At 45.8% G+C, this 20,592-nt stretch overlaps 1 protein-coding gene across 3 annotated transcripts in view; it reads left to right on the forward strand.

Moving 5' to 3' along the window:
• The first annotated feature begins 4,655 nt into the window (after positions 1-4,655).
• PDZD2 (PDZ domain containing 2) overlaps positions 4,656-20,592 on the forward strand; it is a 230,589-nt gene continuing 214,652 nt past the window's right edge. The window contains exon 1 of one of the 3 annotated variants that reach the window (XM_083402584.1): positions 4,656-4,947. The gene's annotated coding sequence lies outside the window, so the exon portion shown is untranslated. Of the gene's footprint in view, positions 4,948-6,206; positions 6,443-20,592 lie in introns of those variants that run through there. The other 2 variants (XM_083402586.1, XM_083402585.1) reach the window with 2 other exon arrangements.

The following is a 20,592-nucleotide window of genomic DNA, read 5'->3' on the forward strand; positions in this document are numbered from 1 at the left end:
TTCCATACCATCAGCCCTCACCATTCTCCGTTCAACAGCTGAAATAAATTGTGCAAAACGACTTCCACTTGCAAAGCTGGCAGCACAGCCCTGTGTGTCGAGCATTTTGTTGAAGTTTGCTATTTATCTGTGGGAAAGAATTTGCAGTATCAGTGCCCACTCAACAAATGGGGCACTGGTGAGTGATTGTGGGCACCTCTGATTAGTTGGTTGCACACACATTTACTGTCTCGCACAGCTGGGGCACGTCATGCATACATCTGCCTTGAATGGGGCTACAAATGCGAAGAGTTAAGGTATTTGATGCTGAACAAATTGGGGGGGGGGGGGGTTGCTGAAGATGCTCCTTGCCTGGAGCACCATTTCATCTAAGGCTTGACCTGCTGTAGTGACATAAAACTTGTTTATTTCCACACAGGAACTTCTTAGCAACTGACAGGAGCAAGCCAGCAATAAATCACACAAAGTAAGTGGTAAAAGGTAAAGGTACCCCTGACCATTAGGTCCACTCATGGCCGACTCTGGGGTTGTGGCGCTCATCTTGCTTTATTGGCCGAGGGAGCCGGCATATGGCTTCTGGGTCATGTGGCCAGCATGACTAAGCCGCTTCTGGCGAACCAGAGCAGCGCACGGAAACGCCGTTTACCTTCCCGCCAGAGCAGTACCTATTTATCTACAGTCATACCTCGGGTTGAATGTGCTTCAGATTGAGCGCGTTCGAGTTGCGCTCCGCGGCAACCTGGAAGTAACAGAGTGCGTTACGTCCGGGTTTTGCCACTTGAGCAGACACTCAAAACAACATCACGCGCATGTGCAGAAGTGGCGAAAAGCGACGCGCATGTGCGCAGACATGCCGTCACTAGTTACGTTTGCTTCTAGATACGAACGGGGCTCCGGAATGGATCCCGTTCGTATCCAGAGGTACCACTGTACTTGCACTTTGACATGCTTTGGAACTGCTAGGTTGGCAGGAGCAGGGACCGAGCAACAGGAGCTCACCCCGTCGCGGGGATTCGAACCGCCGACCTTCTGATCATCAAGTCCTAGGCTCTGTGGTTTAACCCACAGCACCACCCACGTCCCTGTAAGTGGAGTGAACTCTTTATTAGTAAACACAGGATCCACACTGGAGTGTCAGGCCTCATGAGCACAGCAATTCTTCTTGCCCCGATGAAGCACTTGCAGAGACTAAGGGGCATGGCCTTCCCTTAGGTGCCTCTCCAGGGTTTTTCCCAAGCAATCTGAGACTGTGCCTGCATGACACTAATTTCTCCTCTGCCTGCTTAAGACCTCTTCTGATTCTGGCAGACAGGGGAGAGGGGAGCTTGTTGCAGCAGGAGGGGGCCTCACCTGTGCCTCTCTAACAGCCTGACTCATCTCTGCATCTTGGTCTCCCTCTCCTCCTGCTGCTTCTTCTGGACTTCTCTCTGCTACAGACGCTCACAGGTCACTAAACTCTGTCATCACTTCAGCTTCTGACATCTCCCAGTCTTTTCCCTTTTCTCCTTTTATTGGGGGTTCCCCAGCTGCTTCCTCCCACCATTCCTCTGCCTCCAATCAGTCCCTGACAACAACATTTCCCAGCTAGCTTCAAAACGCTCTTTGCTGGCCAAATCAGATGTTCTAGGCTGTCCCCTTTCAGCCTCCCATCTTGCAGGTTGGTGTAGCTCCAGGTATCTTTCACTACGGCCTTTTTGTGTAGCTCAGTGCAGGCCCAATGAAGTGGTTGGGGACACCTGTTCAATAGGAACTAGCAGGCCGTACGAGAGCAGAGGAAGAAAGAGACATATCTTTGCTTGGCACAATATCTAAATAACCTGAAGGAAGCTTTGCTTTCCTCAGCATTCCTACTGTATTAGGCCCACTACTTAAAGGCAGTGTGCGAGAATCAATTTTCTCTTTGTGCAGAGAGTGGCTTAACACTTTCAGATGAAAATTGCTAACTTTTCAATGAGGGCGGCAGGTAGATAATAGGCTGAAACTATTGCAGCGTTGAATTCAGGAATACAGAGCCAGATCTTGCTCCTCTTGATGCCAGTGGCAAAACTGCCATAATGAGGCAACTATAATTTGCTGCCAAGACATTATTAGAAATTCAGTATTATTCACAAAACTAGCAAGAGAGTCAGTAATAGCTGTCACCATTAGAAATGTAGCCAAAGGAACAATTCTTCCTAAATGTCTAGCTTCTGCTTTCTTTGGAAATGGAAAGGTGCTTTGAAGTGCCACAGTCACCCACCTGTAACAGTGCCATAACTTTCGTAAGCCTAGAAACATATTATTAGATCTCACCTTTGCTGTGCTTTTGTCTACCCTGCTGTAGCTAGTTACCTGTGTGTTTCCAGTCTTCAGATTCTGCACTATGAGAGTTTCCCTTTTTTAAAAATTCAGCACCACTAACTTACACCAGTTTTTAAAATAGCTAAGTAAATTCACTTGAAGTTGTTTGCAAGTGCTAAGAAAATATAAACCTACATGGATCGCCTTGCTAGGCTGGAATTTCTAGGCCAGATGCCTGCAAGGCTGGGTTGGGAACCATGGATTCTGATCCCAATACTTGCCCAGTGGATGTACATTGCCATCATCTACAGGGATCATCATTTAATACTAGTAATTGAAAACATCTTACTGCAGGTAACTTATCTTTGGATTAACACCAAGGATTAAAGGGACCACAACCCTCACATTATAGCATTGAGAAGAGAGACTTGAGAAGAACCCAAATAAGATTCTTTGAAGTATGGTTCTAAAGCTATATTTAAGGTTGTTTGAGGCAACATGGTGCCCATGGTCCAAAACGTTTTATTAAGCTTTTTAGCATTAATTGAAGGGGGTGGGGAAGCAGTGCAGGCCTAAGACATAATGTTGCTGGAAGCTGACACAAACACCAAGGCCAACATTTTAAAAAGTTTTGCTGTACCATTCAGACGCCAGTTCTCTCCCCCCCCCCCCAAAATAAATAAATGTATGTGGTTCTTGCAAGGTAATGGGGGGAATATAAATATATTTAGTTTTTAAGTCAGCCTTGGGAAAAAATGGAAACATCTAACCCTTTTAAAATTGTGGTGATATAATAAAAACTGTAGAGACAGATTTTAGCACAAATTGCTCAGTAAAAAGTGAGCATGCTCTTGGCTTCCTGGAGCCAGCCAATACATTAAAAATATTGGTATAAAAGAGAAGCACCAGGTACTCCCCCCCCCCCACAACTTATTTAAAATTAGAGAACTTTTCTTTTAACCCCCTCCCAACTAAAATCAAAGTATTATTTAAAACCAATTAAGATTAAGTAACTTCAAAGCACTTTAAATGCTACCAGCATTTGGGTTTGGGCTGTTCACTGACTCACCTGCCCCCTCCAGCCTGTGGTCTCTGAGGCTTCCTCTCTAGAATGCTTCTGCCCGCCAGCTGCTTCCAGACAACTCATAAGCATCTTCGTGCTGCTGAGAAACTGCTCAGAGAATGGCACAACCCCCTTGGAGGCTCTGATCATGACAATGGCAAGCCTCAGATGTTCTCGAACCCAAAGTGAAAAGCCGTACGGATTGATGGATGGATTCTGCTCTGGACCGCGCTGGTATGTTTTAAAGAAATGACTCAGAGAGATAGAAATTGGAGGCGAGAAAATTCTGCCCTATATAGAACCTGCTGCCTAAGCAGCTACTTCATTTTGCTCTGGTGTCAAGGCTGGCCCTAGGAGAAAGCTTCAAAGCAGGGTGGGGGGAGAAGCAGGGAGGTCACCCGCTGCCCATGCAAGGAGATGCCCTCTGACCCTTACACCCTTGGTATAGTGGCCGATCCGGATCAGGGAGGCTCAGCCTGTTGAGTTAATTAAGCCAGGCGGGCAATGACAAAGCCTGAGCCTTCCTGTTTCCAATCAATACCAAACCCTCACAGTGCACACCCAGAAGTATTTTTGGCAGCCAGCCTAGTGGAGAGGAGGGGGTGACCCAGCCGCCCGCGAGACCAGGCCTGGCAGAGGCCCAGGCAGGGGAACTGGAGCCTCCCATCGCCTCCGAGTGCCTGCAGCTCCCGCAGGGATGTGCTGCGGATTTAATAATACCTGTGTGACAATGTCATCCTTCAAACGAGGCGAGTGCCATCAATTATGCCCTGCATACTAAGTGATGGAATTAAAGCCCTAAGCTGTTCACAGCTTGATCCCGCTGTGCTTGCATGTTGCAATTTTTAAGGAGGGGGAAAATGAGAGAGAAAAGTCCACGTCTCTCTTCACAGTTTCTTGGCGCTTTGCCTTGGTGGTGAAGCAGCTGTCACGTCGGGGAAAACAGACTCCCTCTCACAGTCTCCACACTCCCTGCTCAGCAACTTCCCAGCAGCAAGGGAGAGTGAGGAAATCTCTGTCGCCTTCCCCTCTTTGCAGCCTCGGAGGAGACTTTCAGAATAAGTGTGATGCAGCCGCTCATCATTCATTCATATATTCATTCAGTGGGTACAGAGCGCGGCGGCGGCGGCGGGGGAACACCGGCCCTGACGCGTCACTCGGAGAGGAACGCCCCCAGCCAATGGGGACTCCTCGGCCTCCTCCGCCTCGGAAGGGCTCCGCCCCATGCAAATGAAGGGGGCGGGGCGCGCCTCATCTTTGAATGAACGCTGGATGCAAAGGGGAGAAGGGAAGAGCGGGGTTTCCTCCCCCGTTTACCAAAAAAGCAAAGCGCGGCGAGGGAGTTGGGGGGCTCTTGGAGCTACGAATCAGAGCTGCTCCTCCCAGCCGTCCCGCCTATCGCAGAGGAGGGAGGCGGGCGGTTTCCACGGTTCTTCCCCCAATGGTTGCAAGCGGTGCAGCTAAATTGAGAACACTAGCGGGAGGACTCGGATCTTTGCTTAAAAAAACCCCAAAACCCAGAAAAACCCGCCTTTCACCTCCCTGCTTTGAACTGCGAGAATCACAGGCTGCCTCTGGACCAACAGCAGCAGCTGCTGCAGCAGGTGAGAGAGCGGCTTGCGGAGAGCGGGGCAGACAGGGCTGGGGGTTCTAGGGACGGGGAAGAATGGGGGGCTGTGAAAACGCTTGTGGGGTTCTGGGGGGTGTGTGTCGAGGCGGCTCTGCCTGGGGGGCTCAGGAGAAGCCAACCCCCGGGACGGATGGGGCTAGGAGGGCAGCCTGGGCGGCGGCGGGGGGGGGGCAGAGACCCTCACGATAGACCCTCAAAGTGAATGCAAGCTGGCAAGCGAGTCCTCCATCTCTCCGCACTCCGCCCCCCTGTTTGGGTTTTGCCCCTCTGCTTTCCGAAGAGGGGCGTGTTCCGTGCCTACATGTGTGAGCGTGGGGGGAAAGTTGTGCCTAAGACTAAGTCATCTTTTCCCACTGTTGGGGGGGCGGAGGCTGAACTAAGTCTGCCCTCGCAATCATTATTTAGACAGAATACTCTTCGAGTTGTTCTCCGCTGAAATCCAGGTCAACACCCTGAGTCTTTCGAAGACTGTCCCAGGCATCCCCCTTGCGGGAAGGCAGAGAAGCCCAGCTCTGATTCCAGATGTGCTTCCCAAATCAAGGCGGTTTATAGGAATTGCAGGTTTGGGCTCCGCTCCGCTTGTATGCATGTGATTTTCTTCCTCAGGACTAGCTGGAGAAACGTGAAGAGCAAAGGAACCCGTCTTGGCCCCTAAGGAACTCCCCCCAACCCCCCAAATTCCACAGCTGGGCAATAATACTTTAATTAGGACCAACCCACTGCCCTAAAATTGCAAGGAAGCTTGCGAGCTCACCCTGGGAGGCGGTGGGGATAACCGGGGGGGGGGGGGGGAGGCGTTAATAAGAGACAAGGGGGCGGCCGGGTATCGCTGGAGGTGCAAATGACGCTGAAAAGCTGCTCTCACCGGCCCACCAGTTTTGTTGAATGGGTTAAACCAAAAAGATTTAACTGGATTTTGAATAAATGTGCAATGACTTGCTACTGTTTAGAATTCGGTTGTGTCACCACCTTCCTTAGCGGGTCGTGCAAACCACTGTTCTGAATTAATGGTTTGTGTTAGGGTAGGGTAGCAGGCGCTGGGGAGGCGGCCCCCAAAAGTTAGGGAGGCTCTGGGTTAGACGTTGAGCAAGCAGCAGGTGTTGGGCGGGGAAACTGCCCCAGTCCAGGCTGGTTAAAAGTTCTGGAGGGCTGGGCGCCTCCCGGTCCAGGGCCCGTCCCTTCGGCTCCCCGCCCAGCCGAGGAAAACCACGAGGTCGCCCAGCAGAGAACTTCAGCTGCTGAGGTTTGTCAAGAGAGCCGGACCGCAAAGGAATGGGTGGGTGGGGTGCAAGAGGAGCTGATTTTCTCCGCGAGAAGCCGAGCGGCCGCCTCTTTGCTCAGAGCCGGCTAGGCTTTGGAAAAGTTGCTGGCTCGTTTGCACGTGAGGAAGCGGTTCCGTTCCCTGGACTGGACGCCGCGGCGGAGCGCCTCCTAGAGGAGCGAGCCGCGTAAATGGCAGCCTTTCCCAGGTAGAGATCCTTGCTCTGGGTTCATTTGCATAGGTTATTTTAATTTCCGTGGGTTGTTTTGTTTCTGAAACAGCCCCGCGACAAGGTAGCCCTTGCTTTTATTCTATTTTAAGTTGGTTTCTTGGTTTAAAATGGATGCTTTGTTCGAGATTCAGGCACCGTAAGGGGTTGGACTAGATGACTCTTGAGGTCCCTTCCCAACTCTACAATTCTGTGATTTTATTAAAAAGTTCTGTAGGCTGATTTCCCAACAGCTGAGGAGGGGTTTATGAAAAGTGTAGAATACTGTCAGAGTGTAGCCTTCCCAGAATGGTTCACCTGCAATGCCTTCATGGGGTCCTAGCCAGAGAAATTTTACTCTGAATAGACCCACTGAAATGGGAGCATGTAACTTAGCCATGCCTAATTATTTCTGTGGGTCTTCTCATGAGCAGGATCAGCACTGGCTACAACCCATGGTTTTTTCTGCACCAGCTGAAGAACTTTTTGTTCACCACCCAGGCCTTTAACAGGATGTGTTTTACAGACTGGGCTTCTCAGTTTTGTATTCGAATTTTAAAGTAATATTGATGCAGTCAATCAACATCAGTTCCACAATTGCCCCATAAGGTATCATTACAAAAGGAAGCTCTGTGGAGGTGGTGGTTGAGGATGGATCAAAGTTTGGGTTCTTGGGAAAGTGACAATTCGGGCACCTCATACATTTCAAACTCAGGGCTTCCCCCAAAGACTCCAGGGGACTCTGGTTTGCTCCTCACAGAGCTTCAATTCCCTTCCTCCTTAACAAGCTACCAAGATTCTTTGGGGAAAGCCATGTGCTTTTAATAATAATAATAATAATAATAATAATAATAATAATATGTTTGTATGCTGGGTTGCTCCAGCCACTCTGGGCAGCTTCCAACAAAATATAAAAGAACACTACAGAGGTACCTCGGGTTAAGTACTTAATTCATTCCAGAGGTCTGTTCTTAACCTTAAACTGTTCTTAACCGGAAGCACCACTTTAGCTGCCATGCCGCCGGAGCACAATTTCTGTTCTCATTCTGAAGCAAAGTTCTTGAAGCAATATTTCTGGGTTAGCGGAGTCTGTAACCTGAAGCGTATGTAACCTGAGGTACCACTGTAGACACATCAGAAAGTAAAAGTTTCCTGATACATGGCTGCCTTCAGATGTCTATGGAAGGTCGTATAATTAGTCATCTCTTTGACATCTGACTGGAGGGCATTGCCAGGGGCAGGTGCCACTACCGGGAAGGCCCTCTTCCTGGTTCCCTGTAACAATACAGTAATAATATAATTTATGGACTTTGGTATGGATGTTGTGTGGCTTTTAAAATACTAGCAGGCATATTGTGGCAATGAGCCTCTTTGTCAGATATATGAACTGGTATTGTTAGTTGGCAGAGAAATATCTCTATCTAGCCTTTATCTCCCATTATTGAAAAATACTGAGTGTGGCACGGGGAGGAGAGAAAATCAAATCACTGAAGCCCAAAGGTCATGAAATGCAAGTAGGGCTGTGACACTTACATGCAAAACACATACATACAAGATGCGAGCAGTGCAGGAATTTTAGATAATGCAATCTTCCCACCTTTGCTATGCTAATTTGACACCTGGAGTGGGAGAGAAGATCCTATCAAGAACTAAATGAATAGAATGAAACTTGAGGATAAGTTCCAGTTCAGCAATTTTGCTCTGAAGTCTCCCTTTGAAACTTTTTGTTACAGAATCAGGTCAGCAGCAGTGTGTCCTGAGAGACTGAAGTCCTCTCCCAATGCTTTCTGAACATTGATAGTTCTGATATCAGGCTCGTGTCCAATTGTCTCTCTCCTTTGGCTAAGAGAGTTGTTTCTCTCTCTTGCTTTCCTCCCTAGAGGAGAGCTGGTCTTCGCTTGGGAGCTAATCCCATAATAGTAGAAATAGCAGAGAAAGCCTTCACTCCTGTGCTGTGATCTTGGGAGACAGATCAGACACTCTTCCCTGATTATGTAGTCCAGATGAGCGTATGGAAACTTCTTTAAATGATTCCTTTTTTCAGTTATAATTTATTAAGTTTTCACAAGTTTCAGATATACACTCTGTGGCAATCACACAGGGCCCCCGGACATTTGACGGTCTATTGACCCTGTGCCACCACTGTGATTGCTTTCTTCGCTGCCACCAACCCGTTTCTCCTCACGGGTAATCACTGAGTCCAGACAGTTGTTAACATTAACAAATAATCAAGTTTATTTATAGGCATGAACAAGCTTATGATTTCAGTTAATTTTCCTTGGCAGTTTCTTAATCTTAGTTCCTTAACTGTCCCATGCGTTCCTAACAACTTCAAACTGATTATTCCAACTATCTATCTGACTCCACTTAACAATTCCTCTTACTCCTTCACCACACAACTTGACCAACCCACAGACTAAACCTCCCTCTTCCTTCTTCAACTCCCAACTCTCAACTGACTTTCACACAACGCCCCCTCTAACCCTAACTCCTCCTATCAGTTTCCACTGGCCAATCATATCACACTCATTTTAACCCTTTCCTTATGACCCACCTAGGAGGGAAACGCCACACACTCCAATACGTAATAAGATTTTTCTTTTGTTTTGTCGACTCCATTTTCCGTGGTTTTTTATTTCTCCTTCTTTGCTGCACCTTAATTTCTCTCTCTTACACCCTAACAACAATCCAATAATCTCTAATTCCTTCTGTTGCTCATAATTCAAATCCTGTTCGTGAATTCATCATACTATAGTAGTTCTTTAAGTAGTCGGAAAAAAGGCTTCCATTCTTCTATAAAACAGTTACCGTTAGGTTCTCTTAATTTTATCTGTTAACTTTGCCAATTCTGCATAGTCCATCCTTTTACTTATCCATTCTTTTTGGTGGGAACTTCTTCCTTCCATTCTTGTGCATAGAGGATCCTAGCTGCTGTTGTTGGAATCATAAACAGCCTAATCATCTTGTCTGGAACTTCTGTCCCGATAATTCTTAAAATGAGACTCTTAAACTCTTGGGCAAAAGATTCTTGTGCTGCAGGGGTTAGATGACCCTCGTGGTCCCTCCCAGCCTTACAATTCTATGATTCTTCCCCTGATTAGAGTCTGGAAGAGTGCATAGAATCTACTTAGTTGCTTGTACAATGGTACCTTGGTCCTCAAACTTAGTCCGTTCTGGAAGTTGGTTCCAAAACCGAAGCGTTCCAAAACCAAGGCGCACTTTCCCATAGAAAGTAATGCAAAATGGATTAATCTGTTCCAGACTTGTAAAAACGACCCCCTAAAACAGCAACTTAACATGAATTTTACTATCCAATGAGACCATTGATCCATAAAATGAAAGCAATAAACAATGTACTGCAGTCACACAATTAATCAATCAGTAGCTGAACTGGGTTCCACACAGTCACAAAAAAACAAAACAAAAAAGAGCCACAAAATGCAGAATAAATAGCAAAAACAGACAGACCTCAGTGTAACACTCGAAACGGAAGTGTGGCACTCAAAACAGAAGTGTTGTACTCAAATTGGAAGCTTAACATTCAAAACGGAGCACATTCAATTTCTGAAAAAAAGTTCACAAAAGGGAACACTTACTACTGTGTTTGCAGTGTTTGGGTTCCAAGTTGTTTGAGTACCAAGGTGTTTGAGAACCAAGGTACCACTTTAATCTCTTGTGCATGGTTGAGTGTTGGCAGTTCCACTTCAGTGGCAGACTCTGACCTACTGCTGAACCACAGCTCCCATCATCCCTGATCATTGGCCATGGGGGCTGTGGCTGTTGGGAGTTGGAGTCCAACCACATTTGGACGGCACCCTATTGGCTTTGCCTGGTGTAGCAGCCCTGTCTTCTGTGCACCCAAGCCGCCTTTTCATTAACTCGCAGTTAGTCATAGATGGACCTATAGGTTTTTGTGGAACTGCACATTGCTCAAGAACTCCCAAAGCCACAAATCTCTAGAAACAAGAAGAATGACAGGATGACCCAAATTGTGCAGCTTTTATTTGGGTAATTAGAGAATTTATTACTGTCAAGGACGGCATTTCTTGAATCCACTGAAGGGCTGCTTTAAGAAAGTATTTATTGTTGGCTGCTAATTTGTGCTATTGGTTGTTGCTGTTATCTAGAGTCTGCAGTCCTGTGCAGGTATGGTTTTTCCCTCTGTTATAAATATTGATGCAGAAATAATTTGTTTTACAAATTGTTGCATGCTGTTTTGGGAGAAAGGCAAAGTAGGCTTGAAACTCGGATAGGGAAGAAAGTGACTGAAGCAGATTCCAGAGCAGCTTATATGTTTTCACACCCACAAATTGTAGGTGTGAAGAAAACGCTGCAAGCCAATGATATGCGTGTACATTTTCTTCCTTATAATAAAAGCAGCCCAATGCGAATTGAGATTCCCTCCCCAATGTGGTAGCTGAGATTCCCCTCCGGCTCCTCCATGGGAGAGATGGGAAGACTATGGGAAGACTATGCAGGCCGGGGGGGGGGGGAGGGGCTCATGATTAGGAGTTATTGATAATAGATCAGAATGCATGGCAGAAATGTTCTACTCCTCTGAATTTTTTAGTCATTCATACCTATCTCTGTAGACATCAAGGTCAAAAACCTGCTTCATCCCCACTCCTTTTGTTTGTAAATGAATGTTGAGATTGTTGAGAATCCAAATAACAGATTCCACATGGAATCCCATCATTTATGGCACATGAGATTACAGTGGTACCTCGGGTTAAGAACTTAATTCATTCTGGAGATCTGTTCTTAACCTGAAACTGTTCTTAACCTGAAGCACCACTTTAGCTAATGGGGCCTCCCACTGCCGCCACGCCACCGGAGCACGATTTCTGTTCTCATCTTGAAGCAAAGTTCTTAACCCGAGGTACTATTTCTGGGTTAGTGGAGTCTGTAACCTGAAGCGTATGTAACCCGAGGTACCACTGTGTAGGGGAGGGTGAATCCAAGCATGGTTCTTTTTTTAACACCAGTCCCTTAGTTCCTGGTTACCCACACTTAGAAAAGATTTCTGATGCTGTCGTAAATATCACTGAGCAGAAATTTCTGATCTCGAAAGCTTGTCTTTAATTCCTCCTGGCTTTATTGTTATTTTTTAATTGCAATCAATATTGTCAACTCTACTGCATTGCACTAGAAATCTGGGTTGGAAAAATGTTACCAAATTGAAAATGGGTTAGTGGTTGTGTTTTTGTTTTTAAAAGGAATTACCTTTGACTCTTCTTTGTGCAGCGACCTAATAAAATCGGACAGCATGAAACATCTGGCAGCTTTTTTCGTGGGTAAAATGTAGTTCAGTGTGTCATTAAGATACATCACTCGACAGGGCTTGCTATGCAGTGCTGTAAGCTTGAGAGGAAAAAAGAGCAAACAAAACTAATAAAAGGCACCACATTCAAAACTAAAGCAAGGGAAGCTGACCTTGAAACCTAGAAATCCAATTCAGTGCATTGCAGAAAGATTGTGTGCATTTTGAATTCGACGTATGAAGTTCAGGCCTTTCAAGCCTCTGTGTCTACCTATAAGGAACCATTGAATGGCCTGGCTTCCATTCCTAAGCATTGTTTACCTGTGCATCTTTGTGTGAAAAGGGAATGATAGTAGGCAATTTTATAAAGGAACATAAGCAGCTGTGTTATACAGAATCAGACTGGTGCTCCATCTAGCTCAGAATTGCCTGCAGTGGCTGGAAGCAGCTACCCAGGGTTTCACAGCCCTACCTCCAGGGTAGGCCCAAAGCTCCTTGACCTGTGGTTCGCATAACTCCATATCCTCCAACATTTCTCCAATGAAAATAGGGATGTCCAAAAGAGAAGTGGGATGTTCCAGGATCAAATCAGAAACTGGGATGGCTTCTGTAAATCCAGGACTGTCCCTAGAAAATAGGGGCATTTGGAGGGTCTGAAAACCTATGAAAAATGTTAAATGCAGTTTCTCAAAACGGTTTGCCCAGTTGCAGGTAGTTTCTAGGCCAGGTTCACAAAGAAGAAGAAGAAGAGTTTGGATTTGATATCCTGCTTTATCACTACCCTAAGGAGTCTCAAAGCGGCTAACATTCTCCTTTCCCTTCCTCCCCCACAACAAACACTCTGTGAGGTGAGTGGGGCTGAGAGACTTCAGAGAAGTGTGACTGGCCCAAGGTCACCCAGCAGCTGCATGTGGAGGAGCGGAGACGCGAACCCGGTTCCCCAGATTACAAGTCCACCGCTCTTAACCACTACACCACACTGGCTCCCGAGTCCTTTAAGCTTGGATGGCTGCTTAAAAGCAAAACAATTCTACCCATATAGGAAGCGCAAGGTCCCCCAATTCAAGCCTGTGAACTAGTTTCTGCCATGCGTTTGTTCAACAAGACTCGAGAGATGGCTTTGGCTCCACTTCTTTAAAGCCGAGTTCTTCCCTTGCCCCCGAGCCCTTTCGCTTTCGCTGTCTGTGGTAACTAGAAGAGACTTGGCGATGCAAAACCTGGAAAGCAACATTTCCCTCCTTAGATTCTTCTTATTGCGCCTGCCAGCTGAAACTGGGAGTGCAAATACCCAGACGTTAGTGGGCTGACATACAACAAGTTCAGCACAATGGTCATGTTGAGCTTGTTCTTCTGCAGATGAGGATTTTTTTTTTTGCGTGTTTAAAAAACACTGATTCGCATAAATATTTTCCTACGTGTTGAGAATTGCCACTGGGGAGAATTCTTCCAGGCTGGGTCTTGCCTTGATAGTTTTATACCTATAGGGAAGAGTTAGAAAATGAGTAAATCTGGAGACGTCTTCAGAGAACGTAAACCCCAGCTCCCACCTGCGGTCTGAAATGGAAAAGCTCAATCATGAGACAAAAAACAAAGTTAAAGGAAAGTGGATAATTTGCATGTGATGCAATAGGCATCCTACAACCTGGTTCATGCAGTTGGAGCCTTTTCATAGGCCTGTGGTGTCGGCTGTCCTGTAGCCCTGTGCTTAATTGTAATGACATGTGGAGAACTAAAGTAAACTCTTACTAGTCATTCACAGTGACAAACGGAAGATACGACTTACTAGGCGTTCCTCAACTCCAGTGTGCCTCCCTCGCAATTCACCCTCCTAGTACATTTGCATAGTTATTTAATAACCGTTGACCACATTCATGGGTTTGCTTCATGACCTAATACTTAAGAGATTTCTCATATGGAGGATGTCTGGTTGTATTTGATCATAGTTGGGGCCTCCATTGATTTGTGCGTTATGTGTGTTTGTGTCTGTATTTCGCTTCTTCACGGATGGATGAAGATGCAATCCCTTTCCATGCTTGTGCCCTACAGCACAAGCTCAACCTGAAAACAGCTTTGAGTCTTAAAAGGCCCTGTGTTTTTGCCATGTCACGTATTCTCATAGCCAGCTGAGAAAGCTGCTGTTAAAAATACCTCCTTAACTGTGTTTCTTGGTACTGACTTTGACAATTGGCATTGCAGTCCTAAAAACACATTTATTTGAATGCAGGTCCTAGAGTGTTTAGTGGGACTTTCTGGAATGGTAAGGTGGGGGAGAATATGAGCTCCCAGTCCTTCCCTCTCAAGAGTTCAGGCTTGTGGGAAATGGTCATACAGAATCACATAACAAGTCAACTATGTGTGTTAGTGCATAGTCTACATGGATGAGAAAGTTCATTTAGGTAGCTGACACCTTCAGAGGAATCAGGTGCTGGGTGCAAATCACTGACATGCACTCAGGTCTTGTTTACAGGCTTCTCAATAGACACCTTGTCATCCACTGTAAAAACGGGATCCTGGACTAGATGGGTCTTTGGTCTGGTTCAGGATGGCGGCTCTTGTGTTCTTAGGAAATGTAAACGTTCAGTTCTAAACTATTCATATATGTACCGTGACAGAGAGTCACTGTGCTTCACATGCATTGACAAATGCTGTCTCTCTCGTGGTACTTGTTCTGCATATGTCTCTCTCCTGTCCAAACACAAGAAGGTCATACTATGGTTCACCCACACACCCACCCATTCAAGTTGGTATTGTCCGCTCTGATTTGCAGCAGCAGACTGTTCTGACTGAGCTTCAGCCAGGGGTTGCGGGGTGTTGAACCTTGGATCTTCTGCATGCAGCACAGCATGGCTAGTGGTCAGGGCTGATGGGAGTTGTAGTCCTACAGGAGGACATCATGTTGGCTACCCATGATGGTGCTGAGTAGAAATGGTTTGCAGTGTGTGTGTGTGTTGTGGTTGCACTTGCGTGCTAACGAAGATGATTGCTTTGTCATTGAAGAATGTTACTTCTCCCGTGCTGTAAAGCAGAGCTTTCAAGCTAAATGGGACAGAGGAAGCTTGTGGTGTCACTTGTTTCTGCTTTCCAGAGAGTGATCTTGACACAGAACCTTGAACTTGGTGGGGAAACTTAGGCAGAAAGCTTGCAAGATGTATTATTAATGACATAGCAACCCTCTGTGCAGAGGAGTTTCTGCACATTTGTGACCTGGGTTTAGCAGTTCTGATGCCTAGTTAAAGAACATGAGGTTCAGAAATTAACATAATGCACAATTTGCAATTGACGCCTTGCTAAAGAAGTGATTTGCTGCTAAATGAAGAGACTAAACAGTAAATCGGGACGCGGGTGGCGCTGTGGGTAAAACCTCAGCGCCTAGGACTTGCCGATCGCATGGTCGGCGGTTCAAATCCCTGCGGCGGGGTGCGCTCCTGCCGTTCGGTCCCAGCGCCTGCCAACCTAGCACTTCGAAAGCACCTGCGGGTGCAAGTAGATAAATAGGGACCGCTTACCAGCGGGAAGGTAAATGGCGTTCCGTGTGCGGCTCTGGCTCGCCAGATGCAGATTGTCACGCTGGCCACGTGACCCGGAAGTGTCTTCGGACAGTGCTGGCCCCTGGCCTCTTAAGTGAGATGGGCGCACAACCCTAGAGTCGGACACGACTGGCCCGTACGGGCAGGGGTACCTTTACCTTTACCTTTAAACAGTAAATCACTTCTTTAGCAAGGTAACAATTGCAAATTGTTCTTTATGTTAATCTCTTCATTTAGCTTCATGCAGGTCTGACTCTGTGCTCTGCTTCAGTCTTCACTCACTGATAATGAGACTGAAGGGGAGGGGAGGAACAGTGATGGGTTCTGGTGGTGCTTTTAATCTCTATAGTGTGTTCTCTAATAAGGTTAAGTTCGGCTGATGAATGTTGTATGTATATGGATGTTAGCTTGTTAATAAAATACCAGTTTTCAATGACTTCTTCGAATCTGGAACTTCATACTGAAAACAACACATGGTACTAGAAGTGAAATACAATGTGTGACTGAACTCTCCCATTGATTTAAGCACCACCTTTTCCCTCTTCGTCTCCCCCTTCTCATGCTCCCCTACCTGGACTTCATGGAAATTCAGGATTGTAATGAAGCATTACAGATCCTTCAATGAAGGGGGTGGTGAGGAAGGAATGTGTGATGGCACTCTTACATTTTTATTATATGGAAAAGATATCTATGTTATCAGGTTAAGAGAATACTTTGCCTAACACAGTGCTTCATGTGATCTTGACCAGGAGGTCTTGTTACTCTGAGTAGTTAGAATATTCAACAGCATAATGCTATCCCACCGCTTTTAGGTAATACTTTCTTCATGTTTTACAAAGTCTACTTCAGATGACTAATAGTACTAAAGAACATCCATGTGAAATGTGATTAGGCTAATTTTCAGCGCTCTCAGCATGAAGGCAGATGGAATACTCTAGTACACAGCAGGCCAAAGTAACTACTTCAGCATTTTAGGGATCTGTCCAAAATAATTAATAATCTCAAATTGGGGAAGAAGTCATATTAACCTTATGCTGAAGAGAGTGGTGTGGAGCTGAAATCTTGCTGATTCATCACATTGCATGTATCTGTAGGCTAGAAATACAGCAGTAAGTAGGACTGTAGCATTGTTTGGAACATAATATGATGCTAGGAGTGTTTTGCATGTTACTTAAGCTCTTGCGTTTAGAAGATGCTGGAAGTTCTGTTTGCATACGTACCAAGCAAAGAGTGGAGTCCCTAAGATGGTTGGATGGCGCCTTGTACGCCTCCTTTCAGCAACTCCTGCAGACAAGCTGGTGCTCTGCTTTCTTTGGACCACATCAAAGAGGCGGCGGAGGAGGGGGTTGTTGTCTGGGGAACCCAGGACCTCCACACACACTTGGTGCACTGTGGAAGGTCCCTTTGGTGCTTCTAATGCAGCTGTTTGACTTCACCTCCGGAGGCGCGCTCCATTGTCTCTTGAGACAGACGGGTGCCAACACCAACTCCCATCATCCTTGGTTATTGGACATGTTTGGCTGGGGCTGATGGGAATTCTAGGCCAGCAAGATCTGGAGGGAACCTGGTTGCAGGAAGCTCTTCTAAATCATCATCCATAGTGGTTGGAGAGGGGAGGAATATGCCTCCTACCCTGATGGTTCTTCCCTTTCATAGCACCCAAGGACTATCCAGGTATTTCCTGGCTGTTCTGAGCCAGCAATTTCCCTACCAAAAGGAAGATATGACCAGTCTTGACTGGCAGGTTTGGCCAGTAGTAACAAACAATAGGCTTGTCCTGAAGAGTTGTCACCTACTTTTAAGAAAACCAGCATTCTCTGTTCGATTTGTGCACCAAAACATCAAAAGCGAGCATTGCTGTTTTGAATTTGGAATTGCCTTGGCCATTGTTTCCTTAAAGCATCTGTGGTCTCTGCATCTTCATTCTTCTGAGCATGTTCACGTGGCTCTAACTTTAAGGGGCTCAGTGTTTCAGATCCCAAACAGGACAGGGGCTGTTTTACCCACCCTGGACTCCTGCCAAATTCCAGACCCCTTTAACTTCTTTCCAGAATAGCATACTGGTCTTAATTGTAAATCAGATGGAAGCAAGAAGTCAAGAGATGTGAAGGAATCCCATGTTTGTTCTGTTCCCTTTGTTGTAAGGATTTTTAAGTAAGAAAGTCATATGCTCCTTTCATTCTGTTCCTTGTCACTTGTGGCTTTTCCCCTTTTTTCTGGAGTATCTCCCTCTTTATAAAGAACAGACGGCGCTAAACCTTCCAGTCTGAAATCTGCACAGTATCATACTGTCTAAGCCAACTTTTTATCTTCCTGTCTAAGGATTAAACGGCTCTCAACAGTCTGACTTTTTGTGCTACCTGCCTGCGGTGGTGCACGTCTAACAGACTATCCCCCAGCCACTCCCACCTCCCCAAATACAAACATGCTTCCCTTCTTTGCCTACTCCATAATGGAAGAAGAGTGAAATCACTGGTGGAGACCAGCCTCCTTATCACAAGGCTAAAGGCTTGGATTAAAAGTCTGTCTGGCTAGGCTTTTCTGAAAAGACAATGCTTCTGACAGCAAATGGAACTTAAATGTGAGAGGCTTCTCCTGTTGTGTATGTAGCTCTTTTCGCCTCCTGGTGCCTCTGGGCAAACAGGGATGGCAGGCTTTTGTGAACAAGACAGAAACCTGCTAATCGGAGACAAAATGGGATGTGCATATGTGCCATAAGCTGCAATTCCTTCCTACAGACTGCATCCAGCTCCCAGGGTGGGGGGGTTTGGCAGCCTTATTTTAATTATTGCACGAATTACTTTAAATAAACAATCATCTTCTAGTGCAGTGTTTCCCAAACTTGGGTCTCCAGCTGTTTTTGGACTACAGTTCCCATCGTCCCTGATCATTGGTCCTGCTAGCAAGGGAGGATGGGAGTTGTAGTCCAAAAACAGATGGGAGACCTGAGTGTTTGGGTTCTTTGCCTTGTACATGCCCTAAATAGGACAGTAAGACTGCTAGGGTGATTGTTTTATCGCTGAATACAATTGTAGTGAATTATCTCAAGTTGCCTGCTTATCTCAGGCTTTGCATTGCCACAGACAGTGCTTGTTCTGCATTTAATTGCCATTTGACCCCCTCTCACAACCCCCCTCTATACCTATATGCATGTATGAGAGACAAGGTGGGTGGGGTTACAAGCCGTGCTGGACCAGACCAAAGGGACATCTTTTCCAGCATCCCATTTTCCAGATGTCTATGGGAAGGGCCACAAACCAATTTCCCCATCTTGCTGCTGTTCTGCAGTGCCTGGGAATTCAGAGGGACGCTCCCTCTGAACCTGGTAGCAGTATATAGGGGTGGGACAACAGCTTAGTCCCAGAGTAGCCACCTTTCTTGTAGAAGGTCCCAGGTTCAATCCCAGCATCTCCAGGTAAGGTTTAACATGAGTCAACAGTGTGATGCAGCAGCAGAAAACCTTATTCTATTCTAGGCTACCATCAATGAGAGCCAGTGTGGTGTAGTGGTTAAGAGTGGTAGACTCGTAATCTCGGGAACCGGGTTCGCGTCTCCGCTCCTCCACATGCAGCTGCTGGGTGACCTTGGGCCAGTCACACTTCTTTGAAGTCTCTCAGCCCCACTCACCTCACAGAGTGTTTGTTGGGGGAGGAAGGGAAAAGGAGATTGTTAGCCGCTTTGAGACTCCTTAGGGTAGTGATAAAGCAGGATATCAAATCCAAACTCCTCTTCTTTTTCCCAAGCCTTTTTCCACATGCCAACTAAGGGGAATGCTCCATGCATTTCAGTTGGAAAAGTTATGCCGTGACAAATTGGTTACATTCTGAAGGTGGTTTTTTGTATACTGTATATAATTTGTATTGTAAATCACCTTTCTGTTCTAAAGCAGAAGGTGGAGGAAATGGATAGCAAATCAATTGATTACCAAATGCTCTCACACAATCAAATTAGTTAGCCTTTAAATTCACCCACATTCCCCACAACCTGTTTTTAAAAAATCATTTATCTCTTTGCTTGGATATCCATCTCCATCAAACGGTGATCAGTCTTGCTGGAAGAGATGCGTTTTTCTTTTCTCATGACAGAATTGGTTTCTGAAGTGGTTTGCATTCCTCTGTTCCATTTTCGTAAATGGCAAACACTGGTGATTGCAGAAGTAATAATTTACTAGCCTACAAGTCCTCTACCTGCAATTTACTCCAGTTTGTTAGCTCTGCAAGTCCTTAAAAAAAAACCATTTAGTTGGGGAGGCAGACATGAGCTTAGTATTATCTGTTAGTTAAGAACTTTACTAGTGGGGAAGACAGACGTCTGTCTTGCTCTAACAACTAAGGCTCAAGTGAATACACACCAGACAGTTGATGGATGTGTGAAATGAGATTGGTAATCACAGATAGAATTTTCCTAATTTTTCAACAATCTATTGTGCATTCTTCACCTATGCAACACCACCATTCAAAGTCAGCATTTGAGGTGCTTTGGCAAAGTTTAATCTGTTTAAATCAATTGTAATGTTTTTTGTTTAGTCGTGTCCGTGACCCCATGGACCAGAGCATGCCAGGCACTCCTGTCTTCCACTGCCTCCCGCAGCTTGGTCAAACTCACGTTGGTAGTTTTGAGAACACTGTCCAACCATCTCGTCCTGTCGTCCCCTTCTCCTTGTGCCCTCAATCTTTCCCAGCATCTGGGAACTCTTTGCGACCCCATGGAAATATATATATAGTTTACATTAAATGGAATGCATTGATACTGTATCCCATGCCCTGCAATTCACAACTATGAACCTACAGTATTGGGGATCCATTTTTAAACCCATTGGAAATATGCAGGCCCATGCAGAATTTAAACCTATTGAGTAGCTGGAAGCGGCACAAACTGCTGCGGTCCTGAGTTTGAAAGCAAGGCTTTGTTGTGGACGCGTCACCAATATGGGCTTTTGCGGCTTGGATTAAAAGGAATTAAAAGATTAATCTGTGCCCAGTCTGCAGAGAACAGCTCTTTGTATGCGTCAGGTGGTTTTCCATGCCACAGGTATTTTTAAAATTGGCCCCATAAACTATTAAGAATTCCTGTGAACTAACTGACCCCTTTTATGTAAAACAGCTTTAGGAGCTGATAATGGCACTAAACACAAAAGATCTAAACTGTTTAGTTTTGCATTTTCCCCAAGGCTGTCCTGGCTACTGGACAAATAGGACGCTGTAAAGAGTCTGTTTAGTCTGAAGTATATCTTTTTTAAAAGAGAGTTAGCATTCCTGGCATTAGGGTTTTTTAAAACCTGTTTTCCACTCCATGTTGTGAGATGCTAACTATGGAACACTAACTCTGTGAAGGGTTTTGGCTTCCAGATTTGTACTGAGATA

This window comes from Podarcis tiliguerta (assembly GCF_965153285.1).
Source record: "Podarcis tiliguerta genome assembly, chromosome: 11".
NCBI lineage: Eukaryota > Metazoa > Chordata > Lepidosauria > Squamata > Lacertidae > Podarcis > Podarcis tiliguerta.